This window comes from Triticum aestivum, chromosome 7B (assembly GCF_018294505.1).
Source record: "Triticum aestivum cultivar Chinese Spring chromosome 7B, IWGSC CS RefSeq v2.1, whole genome shotgun sequence".
In the NCBI taxonomy this organism is placed as follows: Eukaryota; Viridiplantae; Streptophyta; class Magnoliopsida; order Poales; family Poaceae; genus Triticum; species Triticum aestivum.
In genome coordinates this window covers 656,044,892-656,058,669 of record NC_057813.1, presented here as the reverse complement: position 1 = coordinate 656,058,669, position 13,778 = coordinate 656,044,892, and positions in this window count along the sequence as shown.

Here is a 13,778-nt window from a genome sequence, read left to right as displayed (position 1 = left end):
ATGCTTGTGATAGTTTGAGAAGTAACATATTTAAGGTGGTCAAATTCTTGCTAGGGGAGCGAGGTGGGACTAAAAGTAGCCCCTGCCACAACATCTTTAGTACCGATTCATGCCACGAACCGGTACTAAAGATGCTGGTGCCCGGCCAACACCTTTAGTACCGGTTCGTGGCACAAACCGGTACTAAAGATTCGCACTGAACCGGTACTAAAGGTCTCCTCCCGCCTAGTCATTTGAACCGGCACTAATGGACGCATTAGTGCCAGCTCATATGCAAACCGGTACTAATGTTTCTCAGATTTGACCCTTTTTCTACTAGTGATCTAATCTCTTGTCTTCCCTTGTCATGTACTGTTGTTAGCCAACGAACACATTAAGTCCCATGGCGTTGGTTGTGTATATCGAAACAACTGAATCAATCAATCAGTGCCTTAGTTGCCACATCTTTTTGTTTTGTTAACATGGCAACTTGAACCTAGTAGATGTGGTCTGTGCTTTTATTAAGTCAATTTAGTTGCCACACTGATTGGTGGACAATGGTAGTTGGGTGTTCCAATGTACTGGCTCAGTTGCCATATTGTTTATTTTACCAACATGGCAAATTGAATCTCCTACATGGCAACTGCATTCTTAAGATGGAAACACATATCCAGTTGCCATGTTTTTGCACCTGCTTTTGCATTGGTTATTTTTTTGCCTTTTTGTGCATGTTCAGCACATGGCAATTACATCCTTTCACATGCTAAAACTTTGGGGTAAATATGGCAGTTATCATTTTTTGTTTATTGATGATATCCAGTGATTCATTACTTCGTGTATCACTTCCTTCGTCTGTTGGATGTGTTTTAATTTCATAGTGACGTGTTTTTGCTGTTACCGTAGCAGATATGGCTCGTGGTGACCATCAAGATGATGATGATGACTTCAGGGAGCCACCGCCATGGAATCGTGGGGATGAGGTCACTCTCCCCCTATGTTTTCAATATGATACTGAGTTTTCATTCTTCTTTTAGAACTAATTTTTACTACATTGAAACATGGCAACAAATGATCCTTTTTGTGTTATGCAGAAGAAGAAGCGTCTGTGCAATAGGGCTTCTCAAGAACGCTTGACTATACTGACAGAGGGATTTACTGATGAGCAGAAGGCAGCTGCCGGCGAGATGGGTATGAAGGCTCCGATGAAGGTTCGGTGCACGAACCTAGTAAACCCTATATGCGACTGGCTCGGTGAAATATATGAGCCTGCGTCTAGGGAATTCGTGATTCTGGGACGTGGAAGACCGTCTTTGAATGAGGAATCTATGTTCTGCACTTTGGGTGTCCCCCGTGGAGAAATCAAAGTCCCTTATGAGGTGAACAATAAGATTGAGGAAGCTTTGTTTGCCCGTTTGTTTCCTGGAATGTCATCAATGCCTAATACAACTGTACTGGCAACTTCGTTGGAGGGGATGACAACGCATGGCGAGGTTTTTAAGATGAAGCTGCTCATGTACTTGATCTCAGCTGTATTTGTGCCTACCACATCTCTTCGCCCGAACAACAAGTGCCTATCCTGGTGAATGCTCCCTCTCTATTCTTTTACATGCAATCTTTTGTTTTTGATGTCATGCAGAAGTGCGTCACTATCAATTTTTCATGTTTTTATTGAATGCCGATGCGGTATCTTTTTGTCCCAAATTGTGTTTGTGCAGGCGAAGCTGAAAGATGTTAAAAACATGAATTGGTGAAAATTCATTGCCGACTTCCTGCATGATGCATTCTCAACTAAGATGTACCAAAAGGGATGTCGCTTGCACCTAATGGTATTTTTCCCCTACTCTGTTATGCAAATGCTCTTAGCACGGTTCATTCTTTCATAAATCAACATTTGCAGCTGTTAATAAGTGGCAACCAAAATGTTTTTGCATTTTGGTATCTCTGTTTGGTCATAATCTGAACAACCCATAGTTCTTGACAGAGCTTTTATCTGATTTTTATGGCAATCATAGTCAATCGTGCATGGCAACCCTTTTGTTATCTTTTGTTTGTGACTTTTTCATGCCAAAGTGAAGTTTGTTTGATACATGGCAACTGTAGTTGGTGTATACAAGGCAATTTCATTTTTCTGGCTATAGTACACATAGTGATCACTTCCTATGTTCATTTCTCTTTATAGAATCTGGATGGCAACTAACAATATAATAGCATGGCAACTGCTAACATAACATGATGGCAACTAACAACATAGGTAGGTGGAAACTAAGAACATGTATAGATGGCAACTCTTTTTCTTTCCTTTTTAAAAAACTTGTGACTCAATGGGCATTGTACTACCAATGACGTTTAAACCATGGTCATTTTCCTTTTCTTTTTCCTCGCATTTCAACATGTTTTCTTTTCCCTGCACAACATTTGATCATTGTCATATTCTGATTTACTTGCTTGCTTTATTGTGCAAACCAGCTCATGTACGTCGATAGTCTTGATTTGTCCACCGTTGACTTCATTGAGATAGGAGGCCAGCCACCTCCACATAAGTTTGCTGTCTCTGCGTGGATGTATGATGCTGTCAAGGCTGTCCTTGCTGCAGACAGGGTATCTGATACAAAATATGGGAAACTGCAGGTTAGTTGTGTCTTCTTTTACACCACCTAACCGCTTCCATCATGGTTAACGAGTCATAAAGAATTTGGCAACCATGGTTGACTGCACATGGCAACCATACTTGTCTCCATACGGCAACTCCGTTGTTCCCTGTTGAAACTCCTTTTTCCCTTGCAATCCATGATTGTAGTCACTGCTTCTTATTTTCCTTTTGACTTCTTTAGTTGTTTTTTCTATTTTTCAGCTAATGGCCAAGAATGCTATAGACTACAGTGTGTTTCGTGGGCCACAAAACTTTGGCAAGTGGATGGATGTGCATTTAGCTCCATCTTGTCCTGCTGAGGTAGTCAAGCATGTTTATTTGTTTTCTGAAATTATTTTTTATATCGCATTTGATTGCTCTTTTATGGTTGTTCTGCCTTATTTTTCCTAATCATGTGTCTAATATGTTTTGTATTTTGTTAATTTTTGTTTTCTGATCAGGCAAGTGCACCTTTTGAGCACCTAGTTGGGCAGTTTGCTTCCGGCATGACCAGCTTTCTTGGGAAGTTGGTCGAGGGTTGGAAAACACTTAATGGTTTTGATAGCGACGTGGTTGCAAGGCACTTCACATCATTTATTGGAGAACGGACACATCGTCCAACTGGTTGTCGTGGCTGGTATGACTACAACAACCCTCAGGAGCTTCCTGACACGCAAGATGAGCTAGATGGGGATGGTTTTGGTGGAGTGGATGTTGGTCTCGACAAGGACGGCGACGATGACATGGAGAATGTGCCTCATGACAGTGCCACGATGAACATCACAAAGATTGTGTAGGGGGCAAGAACGATAAGGTTGCACCAAAAGTTCCTGTACCGGAGGGAGGCATTGATTCAAATGTTGCGAGAGACACAGGGGTTTCACTCTCAAAGAGGGGCAGGGCTCCAGAGGATGCTGGCCAAGGCAATGTTGGGAAGAGGTGTAGGACTGATCCCGTAGCTGCTTTTAACATCCCTACTTTTTTTTCGTTCCTATGTGCGCCATTATTTTTGTGTCTCACACTTGTTTATATTTTGCAGTTTTTGCTCACTTTTGCCATTTTTTTGTACGTGTAGTGAGGTGACAGCTGGTGGACAATTAGTTAAGCCAAAACAAGAACCTACGCCAACACGTGTTTCTGCCCGGTTGAACAAGGGGGCTCTCGCTGCTGGTGCCACCACCTCCACTAGGTCGTCTCCTCGCACATCGATGTCCAACACTGGGGATCTTGTCATGCTAGAAGACTTGAGGAAGACAACCAAGAAGTGGGTTCTCCTTGTCTATTTTTATCTACATTTTTTGTGATTGAGCTATCTTCATTATGTCACGATATGGAAATGCATTCTCTTTGAACTCTTTTCATGGCAATTGCACGCGATGAACTTGCCAAGTCATTTTTTGGCCTGATGCTAATTTTGTTCGATGCATTCTAAATCATATACAACTTTTTACTTGACCCATTTTTTTGTGGCAACTACTGTCTGCCTCTCATGGCAATTGTCTAACTTAACACATGGCTAATCATGTCTGTCCCACATGGCAAATATTTGTTTTATGATCTATTTTTTTATGGCAACTCCTGTTTCTTCTGCATGGCAACTTCTTACTAGACCACATGGTAAATCTTATCCACTCATAAGGCAACTGGTAGCTTCCACTTACTTCAACCGCCTTTTTGCACTTCATTTGTGTTCATCCTTATCTTTTTTTCAAATGGTAGCTATGGCATATCACTGATGTCTACTACACAACCTTCTTCTTGTAGACGTTGTTGGGCCTGCAAGTGCACATGTTCGTAGGACAGTAGCAAATTTCCCTCAAGTGGATGACCTAAGGTTTATCAATCCATGGGAGGCATAGGATGAAGATGGTCTCTCTCAAGCAACCCTGCAACCAAATAACAAAGAGTCTCTTGTGTCCCCAACACACCCAATACAATGGTAAATTGCATAGGTGCACTAGTTCGGCGAAGAAATGGTGATACAAGTGCAATATGGATGGTAGATAAAGGTATTTGTAATCTGAATATATAAAAACAGCAAGGTAGCAAGCGATAAAAGTGAGCGTAAATGGTATTGCAATGATAGGAAACAAGGCCTAGGGTTCATACTTTCGCTAGTGCAAGTTCTCTCAACAATAATAACATAGATAGATCACCTAACAATCCCTCAACATGCAACAAAGAGTCACTCCAAAGCCACTAATAGTGGAGAACAAACAAAGAGATTATGGTAGGGTACGAAACCACCTCAAAGTTATTCTTTCTGTTCTATCTATTCAAGAGTTCGTAGTAAAATAACATAAATCTATTCTTTCCGCTCAATCCATCATAGAGTTCATACTAGAATAACACCTTAAGACACAAATCAACCAAAACCCTAATGTCACCTAGATACTCCATTGTCACCTCAAGTATCCGTGGGCATGATTATGCGATATGCATCACACAATCTCAGATTCATCTATTCAACCAACACAAAGTACTTCAAAGAGTGCCCCAAAGTTTCTACGGGAGAGTCAAGACAAAAATGTGTGCCAACCCCTATGCATAGGTTCATGGGCGGAACCCGCAAGTTGGTCACCAAAACATACATCAAGTGGCACGTGAAATCCCATTGTCACCACAGATAAGCACGACAAGACATACATCAAGTGTTCTCAAATCCTTAAAGACTCAATCTGATAAGATAACTTCAAAGGGAAAACTCAATCCATTACAAGAGAGTAGAGGGGGAGAAACATCATAAGATCCAACTATAATAGCAAAGCTCGCGATACATCAAGATCGTGCCATAGAGAGAACACGAGAGAGAGAGAGAGAGAGATCAAACACATAGCTACTGGTACATACCCTCAGCCTCGAGGGTGAACAACTCCCTCCTTGTCATGGAGAGCGTCGGGATGATGAAGATGGCCACCGGTGAGGGATCCCCCTCCGGCAGGGTGCCGGAACGGGCTCCCGAGAGGTTTTTAGTGGCTACAGAGGTTTGCGGCGGCGGAACTCCCGATCTATCTTCTTATTCGATGTTTTTAGGGTATGTAGTCTTATATAGGCGAAAGAAGTCAGTCGGGGGATGCTCGAGGGGCCCACGAGACAGGGAGGCACGCCCAGTAGGGGGCACCCTCTTATCTCCTGGCCTCCTCTAGGCTCTTCTGATGTGAACTCCAAGTCTCCTGGGTGACATTCTTCCAAAAAATCACGCTGCCGAAGGTTTCATTCTGTTTGGACTCCGTTTGATATTCCTTTTCTTCGAAATACTGAAACAGGCAATAAAACAACAATATGGGCTGTGCCTCCGGTTAATAGGTTAGTCCCAAAAGTAATATAAAAGTGTATAATAAAGCCCGTAATCATTCAAAACACATAATAAAATAGCATGAATGCTTCATAAATTATAGATACGTTGGAGACGTATCAGCATCCCCAAGCTTAATTCCTACTCGTCCTCGAGTAGGTAAATGATAAAGAAAGAATTTATGAAGTGTGAATGCTAGAAGGTGCACAAGTTTGATCAATGATAATTTCAATCACCTTTTCTAGCATGATTATATGTCATAACAGTGGTTCATCTCATAAAACTTCTCACGAATAAGTAACAAGCAATTCTCATGTTAAAGCATAGACCATAAACTTTCTTGAAAACTAGCAAACTTCATTCTTAGTCATCAAACAATTACAATTCATCTTATTTTCAGGAATGGAAAACTCCACATACTTAACTATCATATAGTCTTCTACAATTGCTAACACTCACGCAATACTAAGGTTATGGAGTTTCAATCGTACACTGAGAAAGATAGGGGCTTATAGTGTTGCCTCCCAACGTATTCAGCTTTGGGTGATGTCAACAATAATAGTTCATGCTAACTTACATCCAATTGGATATATAAATCAGGATCACCCCAACACAAAGTGCTTGCCAAAGGATAAAATGAAAAAGGGAAAGGTGAAGATCACCTTGACTCTTGCATAAAGTAAAAGACATAAGGTAAAAGATAGGCCCTTCGCAGAGGGAAGCAGAGGTTGTCATGCACTTTTAGGGTTGGATACACAAAATTGTAATGCGAAAGAACGTCACTTTATATTGCCACTTGTATATAGACCTTTATTATGCAGTCTGTCGCTTTTATTGCTTCCACAACAAGATCGTACAAAGCTTATTTTCTCCACACTAACAAGTCATGCATATTTAGAGAGTAATTTTTATATCTGGCACCGATGACAACTTACTTGAAGGATCTTACTCAATCCATAGGTAGGTATGGTGTACTCTCATGGCAAAAACTAGGTTTAAGAATATTTGGAAGCACAAGTAGTATCTCTACTTGGTGCAAGGAATTTTGGCTAGCATGAGGGGGAAAGGCAAGCTCAACATGTTTGAATGATCCATGACAATATACTTTAACTGAGATGTGAGAAAACATAACCCATTACGTTGTCTTCCTTGTCCAACATCAACTCTTTAGCATGTCATACTTAATGAGTGCTCACAATTATAAAAGATGTCTAGAATAGTATATTTATATGTGGAATCTCTCTTCCTTCAATATTCTTTCATGAATTGTTCAAATGACCAATACAATGCTTGCTAACCTTCAATAAATTTATAACCTCTACTTCTTAGATGTGAAGTCATTACTCCCCATGGGATAAGCAAACGAGACATATATAATTTCAGATTTATGACATTCAATTCATTCAACCATTTACTCATAGGATATAAGTGAAGCACACGAGTAAATGACAAACTACTCCAACAAGATATAAGTGAAGATCAATGAGTAGCTAAATAATTGTGTAACTATGTGAAGACTCTCTCTCATTCAAGAATTTAAGATCTTGGTATTGTATTCAAACAGCAAGCAAAGCAAAATAAAATGACATTGCAAGGATAGCACAACTCATGTGAAGAAGCAAAAACTTAGGCTCAACCGATACTAACCGATAATTGTTGAAGAAGAAAGGTGGGATGCCTACCGGGGCATCCCCAAGCTTAAATGCTTGAGACTTCTTTAAATATTATCTTGGGGTGCCTTGAGCATCCCCAAACTTGAGCTTTTGTGTCTCCTTAATTCCTTTTATTTCTTGGCTTCTTCTTTTTTATCAAAAAGCTTCATCCACACCAAACTCAACAAGAACTCGTGAGATAGGTTAGTATAAACCAATGCAAAACCTTATCATTTTCTACTGTAACAAATCACTAGAATTATTATTCAACATTTCATACTAAATTCCTCTTCATATTTAACACTCCTATCCTCAAATAGAATCATTAAACAAGCAAACATACGCAAACAATGCAAACATAACAGCAATCTGCCAAAACAGTACAGTCTGTAAAGAATGCAAGAGTATCAATACTTCCCTAACTCCAAAAATTATGAGAGAAAATTACCACTGTAGTAAATTTATAAGAGCTCAATATTAAAAAAGATTCAACATTATACCATTCTCTGACTTTTCTAGGGAATTTTTGCAACAGCGGTAAACTTTCTGTTTTCAAACAGCAACATGTATACTAGCAAAATAAGCATGGTAAAGGCTATCCTTGACATTTTTATTGAAAATATAGATGCAAAACATTATTATAAATAACATCAAGCAAATAATAACAAAATAAAATGACGCTCCAAGCAAAACACATATCATGTGGTGAATAAAAATATAGCTCCAAGTAAAGTTACCAATGAACGAAGAAGAAAGAGGGGATGCCTTCCGGGGCATCCCCAAGCTTAGGCTCTTGGTTGTCCTTGAATATTACCTTGGGGTGCCTTGGGCATCCCCAAGCTTAGGCTCTTGCCACTCCTTATTCCATAGTCCATCGTTTACCCAAAACTTGAAAACTTCAACCACACAAAACTCAACAGAAAACTCGTAAGCTCCGTTAGTATAAGAAAATAAAACAGCCACTTAGGTACTGTAATTAACTCATTATAAATTCATATTGGTGTAATATCTACTGTATTCCAACTTATCTATGGTTTATACCCTCCGATACTACTCATAGATTCATCAAAATAAGCAAACAACACATAGAAAACAGAATCTCTCAAAAACGGAACAGTCTGTAGTAATCTGTATCAAACGTATACTTATGGAACACCACAAATTCTACCAAATTAGGAAGGCCTCGGAAATTAGTGTACCAATCCATAGCAAAAAGAATCAGATTAGAAGCACGTTTCTGTGAATTAACAAAACTAATTTGCTGGGTGCATAAGTTTCTGATTTTCAGCAGGATCAACACAACTATCACCGTAAGCTATCCTAAAGGTCTTACTTGGCACTTTATTGAAACAAACGCTATAGAACATGATTACTACAGTAGCATAATCATCTGTACACACAAAAACAGTAAAGGTAAATATTGGGTTGTCTCCCAACAAGTGCTTTTCTTTAATGCCTTTCTAGCTAGGCATGAGGATGGCAATGATGCTCACATAAAAGATAAAGAATTGAAACATAACATGAGCATCATGAAGCATATGACTAGCACATTTAAGTCTAACCCACTTCCTATGCATATGTATTTTGTGAGCAAACAACTTATGGGAACAATAATCAACAAGCATACGAAGGTAAAACAAGCATAGCTTCAAGATTTTAAGCACATAGAGAGGAAACTTGATATTAATGCAATTCCTACAACCATATGTTCCTCCCTCATAATAATTTTCAGTAGCATCATGAATGAATTCAACAATATAACCAGCACCTAAAACATTCTTTTCATGATCTACAAGCATAGAAAATTTACTATTGTCCACATAAGCAAAATTCTTCTCATTCAGAATAGTGGAAGTATCATAAGAGACTTGAACACAAAAAATTGTTTCCACATTAAAAGAGTAATGTTCAGAAAAAGGGTAATCATAATTATGACAAATTTTACAAATATAATCATCACTACTTTTTATAGCATAAGTTTCATCACAATAATCATCATAAGTAGCAACTTCGTTCTCATCATAATCGATTGAAACCTCTCCCAAGATAGTGGAATCACTAAATAAAGTTGACACTCTTCCAAATCCACTTTCGTATTCGTCACAATAAAATTCAACATCCTCCAAAATAGTGGGATCACTACTTCCTAAAGTTGACACTCTTCCAAACCCACTTTCATCAATATAATCATCATAGGTAAGAGGCATGCTATCATCATAACAACTTTGCATATCAAAATTTGGGATGCTAAAAATATCATCTTCATTAAACATAGCATCCCCAAGCTTGGGGCAAACATTAATTTCAGCAAATATATTCTCAAATATTTCATCCTCATCAAACATAGCTTCCCCAAGCTCGGGCCTTTTCATATCATAAGCATAATCACTCTAATCTTTAATAGTATGGATAGCACCAATAGTATAGCAATTATCATCATCACAATGAGTAGTAGGAGCAACATCATTTGGGAGGGATACCTTTTTACCTTTGTTTCCCCTTCTTTTCCTTTTCTTTTTCACATTATGTGTGGGTTCAACTTTCCTCTTTGAGCTCCTTATTGACGAGATTGGTTGAATAGAAAGCTCCTCCTCATTACCTGATTCATCATAAGAAATAATAGGAGGATATTGGGAAGTCTCTTCCCTTTCATTAGTATTCTCATCATCTTCTATTTGCTTTCTTTTCTTTATGTAATTGGCAATATAAGGATTTTCAATGCAATTCACCGCACAATACAAATAAATCTTCTCTAGATCAATATCAAGGAATTTCTTATGGGCAAATTCTAGAAGGTACTTAATTAAACGTTTCAATTCTTCATAACCCAAAAGTAAACTAAGTTCATTTTAATGTGCAAGGGAGATCAAATCATCACAATTTTTGGACACGATTTGATCATGAAACAATTTGCATCGGAGATGTAAATGACCACGTTCATTGTAAAGTTCACAAGTACGGCAAAGGAAATTTAATTTTTCAGCACTCACATTTAGCCTTTCTTGCAACCATTTAGTTTCTAAATGCTTATGCCTCTTGCAATATATATATTCTCTATTTGGTGTGTTCATGCAAACATGCACTCCACAAAAGTTGACATGCTTATGAGAGATATTTTCATCATGACTAGAGCAATATCATTAGTACTATGGATATTCAAGGAGTTCATACTAACAACATTGCAATCATGCTCATCATTCAAAGATTTAGTACCAAGCATTTTAATGCATTCTTCTTCTAGCACTTGAGCACAATTTTCCTTTCCATCAAACTCACGAAAGATATTAAAAAGACGAAGCGTATGAGACAAACTCAACTCCATTTTTTTGTAGTTTTCTTTTATAAACTAAACAAGTGATAAAACAAGAAACAAAAAGATTCGATTGCAAGATCTAAAGATATACCTTCAATAACTCACCTCCCCGGCAACGGCGCCAGAAAAGAGCTTGATGTCTACTACACAACCTTCTTCTTGTAGACGTTGTTGGGCCTGCAAGTGCACAGGTTTGTAGGATAGTAGCAAATTTCCCTTAAGTGGATGACCTGAGGTTTATCAATTCGTGGGAGGCGTAGGATGAAGATGGTCTCTCTCAAGCAACCCTGCAACCAAATAACAAAGAGTCTCTTGTGTCCCCAACACACCCAATACAATGGTAAATTGTATAGGTGCACTAGTTCGGCGAAGAGATGGTGATACAAGTGCAATATGCATGGTAGATAAAGGTATTTGTAATCTGAAATTATAAAAACAGCAAGGTAGCAAGCGATAAAAGTGAGCGTAAATGGTATTGCAATGATAGGAAACAAGGCCTAGGGTTCATACTTTCGCTAGTGCAAGTTCTCTCAGCAATAATAACATAGATAGATCATCTAACAATCCCTCAACATGCAACAAAGAGTCACTCCGAAGCCACTAATAGCGGAGAACAAACAAAGAGATTATGGTAGGGTACGAAACCACCTCAAAGTTATTCTTTCTGTTCTATCTATTCAAGAGTTCGTAGTAAAATAACATAAATCTATTCTTTCCGCTCAATCCATCATAGAGTTCATACTAGAATAACACCTTAAGACACAAATCAACCAAAACCCTAATGTCACCTAGATACTCCATTGTCACCTCAAGTATCCGTGGGCATGATTATATGATATGCATCACACAATCTCAGATTCATCTATTCAACCAACACAAAGTACTTCAAAGAGTGCCCCAAAGTTTCTACCGGAGAGTCAAGACGAAATGTGTGCCAACCCCTATGCATAGGTTCATGGGCGGAACCCGCAAGTTGGTCACCAAAACATACATCAAGTGGCACGTGAAATCCCATTGTCACCACAGATAAGCACGGCAAGACATACATCAATTGTTCTCAAATCCTTAAAGACTCAATCCGATAAGATAACTTCAAAGGGAAAACTCAATCCATTACAAGAGAGTAGAGGGGGAGAAACATCATAAGATCCAACTATAATAGCAAAGCTCGCGATACATCAAGATCGTGCCATAGAGAGAACACGAGAGAGAGAGAGATCAAACACATAGCTACTGGTACATACCCTCAGCCTCGAGGGTGAACTACTCCCTCCTCGTCATGGAGAGCGCCGGGATGATGAAGATGGCCACTGGTGAGGGATCCCCCTCCGGCAGGGTGTCGGAATGGGCTCCTGAGAGGTTTTTGGTGGCTACAGAGGCTTGCAGCGGCGGAACTCCCGATCTATCTTGTTATTCGATGTTTTTAGGGTAGGTAGGCTTATATAGGCGAAAGAAGTCGGTCGGGAGGTGCTCGAGGGGCCCACGAGACAAGGGGCATGCCCAGTAGGGGGGGGGGGGGCGCCCTCCTATCTCCTGGCCTCCTCGAGGCTCTTCTAACGTGAACTCCAAGTCTCTTGGGTGATATTCTTCCAAAAAATCACGCTGCCGCAGGTTTCATTCCGTTTGGACTCCGTTTGATATTCCTTTTCTTCGAAATACTGAAATAGGCAATAAAACAGCAATATGGGCTGGGCCTCCGGTTAATAGGTTAGTCCCAAATGTAATATAAAAGTGTATAATAAAGCCCGTAATCATTCAAAACACATAATAAAATAGCATGAATGCTTCATAAATTATAGATACGTTGGAGACGTATCAATCACTCATATTTCAATTTTATTAAGAATACCATGGCAATTCATTTTTGTTCCTAGCGCTCAACTTTTTTGTTCTGTTCATGTGTTTTCTTGAATGGCTGTTCATCATTCGACACATTTTCATTTTGCAGGGTGAAGAATACTACTACATGCTTGACCAGTCGTACTACCAGAGACCCACTTGAACGCATTCACTCCAAGTTGTCGACATCCGATGTTGCAGATATTCATGAGCTGCCAGTCGACCAATCTGCTGCTGCACCGTCCATTGTTTCTGCTAGCTTTGATGCAAGGGGTCGCGCATCTCCGCGGTTGCAGATGTGCAGACTACAATGGCAAGCATCCGTACATCTGGGAGTGATGAGTCTGTATCTGCCAGGATTGCTGAGATATTGCCTACCCTGGTGGCAATGAGAGATGCTGTTGTCACCCATGCCACCCGATCAGCAAGTGTTGAAGTGGACTCTCCCGAGGTCAACGTAAACAAGGAAGATTCCCGCTCATCTGATGCAGATTCCAAGTGTGTGGCTGGTGGCACTTCTATGTCCACGAAAGAAGGGGATGCGGCCACATTTCATAATGAAATGCCATCCATAGTTGACTCTATGTCACAACGGCTCCAGCGGCTGGTGGCCCAGTCTGCTACTGTTACCGTTGTGCGATCTGGCCTGCCACCTAGGCGGCGTAGCCCCCGCAAGATTCACATGTATCCAATGCACCACAGGTAGTTAAGAGCAGTAGAGGTGACTCTGGTTACGTGCCTGCTTCCACACTATTCCCACCATCTGCCAAAAGCAATGTAGCCTACAAGACGGAAGTCAGTAGTACAACAGATGCAGCTGGTAAGCCGTGCGCTACTAAAGGAAGTGGACGTTCAGAGCAGACTATGTCTTTTACCTCTGTGTTGAACACCAGCTTAAATATGCGCACTTCCAAGCTCCCTGTCAACATTGGTGTCCCCTACAGTCCAAACAGGAAGATATGCAAGAAAGTTGTGATTGAGATCGCTGACAGCACGCCTCGACCTACTAACAAGTCTGATGATCCTGCAGCTGACGAGGCAGACATGTTTGTTGATCTATCACCTATAGAC